The following is a 6,984-nucleotide window of genomic DNA, read 5'->3' on the forward strand; positions in this document are numbered from 1 at the left end:
CCCTACAAAAAAAAATCACCGGGAGTGCAAAGCAGAAGCAGAAGGAGCCCCCCCCTCAAAAAAAAAAAAAAAAACCATAAAAAAACACCGCTCGGTGCTCCTGCCTGCGGGCATCCCCGGGGCAGGGAGCCTGCTAAGGGGGGGCTGGTTTTGTTTTTGGGGTGGGAAGAGAAAATATTTCAATAGGGGGGATAAAATAAAGCCCCCACCCCTCGCTCCCGGCATCCCGGGGCGGTTACGGAGTTGCCAGGACCTTATCAAAGGGAAGCGATCGGCAGCCGCCGCCCCCGGGCGGGGGCACCGCGGCACCGCCGCCCCCAGCCTTAAAGGCGCAGGAGGGGCCCCCCCGCGCCCCTTTAATCCCCCCCATGCTCCCCATATCTCCCCCATATCTCCCCCATATCCCCCATACCCCCTCCATGCCCCCATGCCCTGGCCAGCCGCAGCGCTGCAGGCTGGGGGGGGCACTCTCAGCCGGGCAAACTCACCGAAAAGTTTTCCTCCCGGGGAGAAAATGCCCCCCCCCCCTATTTTTTTCCCCCTTTTTTTTTTATTTTTTTAATAAACAATCCGAAGGCATCAGCCTGCTGACTGAACGGTGGCTGCTTGCGGTCCCCTTGGCACATCGGCACAGCTCCTTTCTGCCGTCGTGTTCGTGTCCCCCCCCCATCCCCATCCCGCCCCCCCCCCATCTGTTAAATATTAAGCAGGCACGGAACGGCTCGGAGGGGGCTGGCTCCGTGCGAGAGGTTTTCATTAGGGCTTGGCCCCCAAACCTGTCCTCCAGATCCAAGGCTTCTGCTGCCCTCCACCCGGCCCCGCTCCCGGGGGGGCTCCGAGGGTCCCCAAAGGGCTAAGCCCTCTGCCCCCCCATCCTGCTGCCCCCCTTCTGATCCTCAGCCCCATTTCTGTGGTGCTGGAAGGCTGCAAACAGCCCCCCTGCAGCGCCTGGCACCCCACAAGCCCATATCCAGGGGCACCCCATATCCAGGCTGGCCTCAGCACCCCCCTTCTGATAGGGGAAAAGCTCCATAAAATGGGCCCCATGGGGCTGGGAAGGTGGGGGGGCAGCTGGGCAGTGCAGGGCGGGCAGTGCAAGTGGGGATGCCTCTAGGAAAATAAATAAATAAATAAAATAAAATAAAATAAAAAGGCACCTTCTGGTTTTGGTGTGCCCGAGCATCATTTATGGTGTGCCCTGGGCAAAATCACACGCACGGTGCTCACATCTCCATCCCCAGCAGCTGGCACAGCGGGGAGACAAACCCCAGCTCTGGCCCCAGGGGCTGAGGGTGACCCTAGGATGGAAATCAGAGAGTCACGGCCATAAAACTCCCTGCCCACCCAAGCCACCTTCTCGTTGTACACCGCTGAAAGCACAGCTCCTTCACAGCACCCCTAAATGAGGCACTGGTCCCCACCAGGAGCTCGACAGCTCTCCCTAAACTCTTGGCCCCACCAGTGGCACCATAATCCCAAACCGAGCAGCAAGGAGGCCACGAGTCCTGGTAGCCCTGATGTGGCATCCTCCAAAGCTTCGATCCCACCAGCTCTGGGATGGCCGAGTGCATCCGGGAGTTACGAGCAGCGAGGAGCTGACCCCGTGCACATTAACAGGTTCCTGGCCTGTGCAGCCCGGGCTAATAATACGAAGTAACACGGCGCTGGTTGGTTGTTGCTGCCCCATTACACATTTTTCAGGCCTGGGAACGTCTGCCACTGGGCAGGGAAAGCAAACTTTCTGCCAAAGCTACGAGTCCTCTAATGGCGAGCAGTAAAAGCCGTTCATGGGCCCAGCACGCAGCTAGGAGTTATTAGGGTTACTGATATTTTTACTGCCGCGGTGCCAGATGCTACCGAGCCACACTAAAGGATCCCTTCCTGGGACAACATGCAGCCTGTGTCCCCCTAGCCCCTCGTGATGGGGGTGTGAGACCTCCTCTAGCCCAGGAGAGACCACCGCCAGCCGCCAGGAGAGGTCTGAGCTCTGCCTGCTGCTGTGTCCCGAACTGGCTTCGTTGGCATTAAAAACTCCCTGTCCCATTTACCACCATAGTACTGAAAAATGAAGCCATTGCAACAGAAGCTGGAAACCTTGAACTTTTCCACTTTGAAACAAAATCTCTCCCAGCATCATGTCATTACACCTCAGGTCGGCATCAAAGCGTCATTCATCCAACCCCTTTTCCCCAAGCCCCACCGCGCCGTAGCACTGCCCTCAGCCACGCGCTGCACCCAGCCATAGAGCAGCTCAGGTTCCTAAATTTACTGCATTATTCGGGGTCACGCATGCACCAGCACGGCCCACCCGAAGAACAGCCCACTGTCCTGCCCCGACACCGCAGGTGGATGCTTTGGGAACAAAATTAGAGGAGGGCGAGCCCCTGGGGCCGTGGCTTTGTGTGCAGTGCCCGCGGAGCAGCCCAGTCCTCCCAGCGCCGCAGTGGCCCCATTCATTTGCTGCACGTCCAGTCGGGGAGCCTGTTTTCTCATCCTGCCAACGGGGAAGAGTCACGCAGTGCCTGGGGTTTGAAAGTAATCTGATGAACTAGGCAGGCGGTGGCAGGTACAAGAAGGTCCTCCACGGTTTTCTTCATCTTTATCAGTTTCTGGAAGTCCTTGTTCGCAGATCTACAGGGAATCTCTGTGCTCAGGTAGCAGCTGCAGTCATCAAGAAAGCAGAGTATCTTTGAATTTTCTTCTGATTTTCCAGTCTAAACTTGAATCTGAATTCCCAGGCTGAACAGACGGAAAATTAACTATTTATATTTTATTTGTTAGCTCTTTTTTATTTTAGATATAAATTCAGTAAATGCATGAAAAAAATGACAGCAAAAAGCTCTGTAAGGTAGCATCACCCAGCCGAGCTAATGCCCTCGTGGTGCCACCGCAAAGGCCAGCCACATCCTCGCCTTGCTGGATGCTGCTACAGATCACACTCACAGCCAGAGAAAGAAGCTTGAAGTCACATCATGGCACCAAAAAGGAATAGTTTTAGATGAAAAGAAGAATCCGTGTGCAGTGAAGCTCCATAATAAAGAGAAGTGAATTTTTCTTTTTTTTGTGTGTGTGTGTCTGAGAGAGCTTTTTTGGAGCAGGTGGTGAAAAACAAACCACTGGAGGAAAGAAAAAAAACAGTGGGAGCCCTTAAGGAGCCGAAGAGCTCCCGGTGCAGCGCAGCACTGTCCTGCCTGCCCCCAGGCAGCTCGGTGCCTCCGCTGCCTCTCCTGCCCACGAGGCCGTTCCCTGCAGGTGTCCTGCTCCACGGGAGGTGTCTCCAGGCCTGTGTCTGCCTGCAGAAAACGAGGTCAAACGCCAGCGATGGCGAGGCTCTGAAGGTGACACCGGGGCTGTGCTGTTCAGCTCTCCTGGCTACAGTTATTTATGGGTACGCCCGAGCCGAGGGACCTACACCTTGCCAGTTCTTAAACGTTCACCTTCAAACAGTCCTCTCGGTGCTGGCACGTCCAAAGGCGATGCTGCTGTCCCCTCCGGCCTTGTCACATCACTCATTCGGTTTGGAGCAAGCCTCGCTGACAGCCTCCACCCACCAGGGACCACTGCATCCATCGGGTGCCTCCTGCCACGTGTGTGCCCAGGGGAGGAGAGGTGCCAAGTGTCCTTGGTGCTTTGTGCAAGCGTTGGATGCTCGCCGGGGGGGCTCACTTCTTGTAGGCGAGTTGTGCTGCTCCACTGCTCCATCCAGCCACGTCAGGTGCTTGGCCAGCTCCAGGGCCAGCTCTGACGGCTGATTGCTCTCCTATAAGTTGAAATTCTAGCGATATGGGGAGCATAACCAAATCTAACAGCCTGGTAAATAGCAAGAATAGTGATGCCTACGTCTTACATTGCACTTTTCCTGGACTGCAAGTCCCGTACCACAGATCAAAGTCGGTGCCCATCACCGCACACACCGGGAGACCCCAAGGACAGGGCAGCGCCTTCCCCGTGCCCATCCCCAAACCAGCAACAAAGCCACAAAACGCCACCAAGCCCTGGCCAGCCCCAGCCACTTTGGCACCAACAGTCCAGAGGCGAGCCAGCAGCAACACCGACCCCACTGCTGCGAAATGCAGGGCAGCGGCGTGGCGGGGGGCTCGGCACAGCCTGAGGGGACCCACGCAGCAGCACGGCCCAAATCCCAACGTGGCATTAGTCAGAGGCTGACGTCACGGGCGCTGTCATATGCTCAGCAAGCTGCGGCGTTCTTGCTGGTGGTCATGTTGATAACGAGATCAAAGGCTCGCGAGTATTTCAACAGAAGTGCTGGGAACAGTTTTGATCAAAATAAGAGGAAGGCCCTGTATACAGGCGACATGAGAGGTTTGCAACCCACATGTGAACCTTTGAAGTTATTCTTTTTTTATTATTATTATTTTATTTTTTATAAACTAGTTTAACATCATTAGTTTAAGAGGTATAAAACCGATCGGCTGTATAATCTCCCCGCATAGTGCAAGCACAGAGCATTACCCACAGGCAGGCACTCTTTGGCGGTGGAGAAGAAAGCCCTGCCAGAGACACTCAAAAATAAGACAAGAAAACACACAATTAGTTTTATGGGATTTGAAGTTCATTTCAGAAATCGGCATACTTTTGTTACCAAGTATTGCCAGATAAGTCTGATACATTTTCTCTGCCTATAATCCTTTTAACATTTCCATTCCCCCCTACAGACTTTTTTCCTTGATGTTTTGTTCAGCGCACTCCCTGCTATCTGCACACGTTTGGCCGGATTTTTTAGACTTGAAAGGGGCCCCGTATCAGCATTAAACGTTCTCTGAGAGCTGATAAAACGCACACAAGCACTTTGCTATCTATTAACATTTTTGAACTGCTTCCTTCACCTGCACGGAACCGTGATTGAAAAGAGGGTGGGGGCAAAAAAGGGGACCGAGGATATTTATGGCCAACTTTCCGCGACTTATTTTTTCCACGAGCCCTTCCTCATTACGCATGAACTAGACGCCGCTTTCTCTGCTAGCTTCTCATTCAACAACCAGTAGGTCTGCAAGGCCCCTGACGGGCAGCTACTTGCCTGGATGCGTGCCACTGCCTTGGGAACAAGGGATGCAAACCCTACACTGTCGCATGCAGCTGTGCTACGTCCTCTGCTGAGCTCCTCACAGATGGCAGAGTCCAAATTTTACCCCCTTAAGGTAACATTTAAGTCCTGTTGGAGGCCAGGAGGTGCCTCTGTTACAAAAACACCCTGAAATCAGGTGGAACTGATTTGGGAAAAGGTGGAAATATCTCCACTGATGCTCTTGGGTGTGGGATGGGGCAGCTGTAGCTGCACCTGTGAAGCCACTGAGCGTGGTCCTGTTGGCAGGCAAGATGGGAACTCCTTAGAGTCCCATTTGGGGCCACGTTCCTCCTCAATCTGTCTTTGCTCACTGCTTTGATCAGCTTAGTACTGATTCTGGTTTAGCCTCATACATAGCCTGTGAGTGCCACGGGGACTGTGAATGCAGAGCAGCCTGGAGGTCAGCCTGCAGGGGTTCTGCACCCATGGGTGCTGGTGAAGCACCCCTTGGGCACCCCCCAGGTGAGGTGTCCTCCTGCACAGCTGGTGTCAGCTTGCTCAAAGCATCAACAGATAACAGTTCTCTGGCAGCTTGGATCTTTGTCTGCCAAATGGGCTCTGAAGGGCCTTCCCTTCCAATTCAAGAAGCTTCAGCCCCACCTACACGTGCACTCATCCTGCTGCTGCCCACCCCAGCACCCTGCCCTCGCACCGAGCCCAGCGCTGCGGGGGGAATCGGAGAAACACCAGGAGGTGATGGCAACACTGATGCTGGTGAGGAGCAGGAAGGCCAGGAGCAGAATCCATCCCACGTGTTGGGGAACGGGCCCGTTTCTCCCTGCTCAGTGTGCACAGAGCGAGCCGCGTGCGCTGGCTCCGGTCCTGCAAGGGCTGGACGCCGCTGGACGAGCCCACGGGCAGCGTGGTAACGAGTCAGGGCTGAGGGTGTCTTGGCAGTGAGATAGATGATGTGTTACCAGCCTGAGCTGATGGGATCTGATTCTGCAATATAATCCGTTTTGTTTTCTGGCTGGTTTCTAGAGCTGTGTAAAAATGGTTGCTTGAAAACTCAACTAAGTATGAAGTGTGCTCACTGAAAGTCTCGGCGAGGAAAGGAAACCCAAATGTTTTGAGTTTAACTATTAAGCATAGTTTCCAGCTAGTGTGCTCAGAATTTGAAATTAAACAAATGAAAGAAACATGTTTCGATGGTTTTATGTAGGCAATAATGTCATTAACAGGAAATCAAGAAATTGGGCTTTGCAGCTGCAGCACGAAGCTTAACCCTTCCCGTGCAGCGGGGTGCTTGCTGGGCTGCTGCAGGATGGTTCGAGCTGCGCCTGCCACAGGGCACCCCACACAGACAACAGGGCCTGGGTACCCCATCTGCATGATCCCAAAAGGGTGATGATAATGGGAAAAGCAGGAGAAGAGCACCGGTAACAAGCAATAAGTCCTTCCCGACTAGTGGAAACCTTTGAGATCATCAAGCCAACTGGAACTCTCCACTTCCAGGGGGAAAAAGAAAACCAAACAAGCAATAAAACCAACCCGCAATCCTTTTGCACAGTTATTTTCAGGTGCGCTGTCAAAGTTGAGCACCCTGAAATGCCACCGGTTTGGGTTTCTTTCTGCCTGTCGATTCGATTCTCAGTACCAGGGAGGACATTGAAGGAGCTGGGGGATGCCACCACCGTGCCTCTCACAAGAGAGACCAATACTGAGGCTGCAAAAAGACCATTATATATATATTATTTATTTATTTATTTATTTAAGGATGCCTATCAAATACAGACCGGAGGGAGGAGACTTTGCATGGAGAAAGCCTCTTCCCCACGTCACCCAGCGGGTCCACAGGCACAGCCCCAAGGTCCTTGGGATTTCCTGTACACCAACAATTACCAACCAAACCCCTTATCTGAGCTCAATCAATGCTGGAGACACCTCTGAGAAGAATA

Source organism: Anas platyrhynchos, chromosome 19 (genome assembly GCF_047663525.1).
Source record: "Anas platyrhynchos isolate ZD024472 breed Pekin duck chromosome 19, IASCAAS_PekinDuck_T2T, whole genome shotgun sequence".
NCBI classification, from domain to species: domain Eukaryota; kingdom Metazoa; phylum Chordata; class Aves; order Anseriformes; family Anatidae; genus Anas; species Anas platyrhynchos.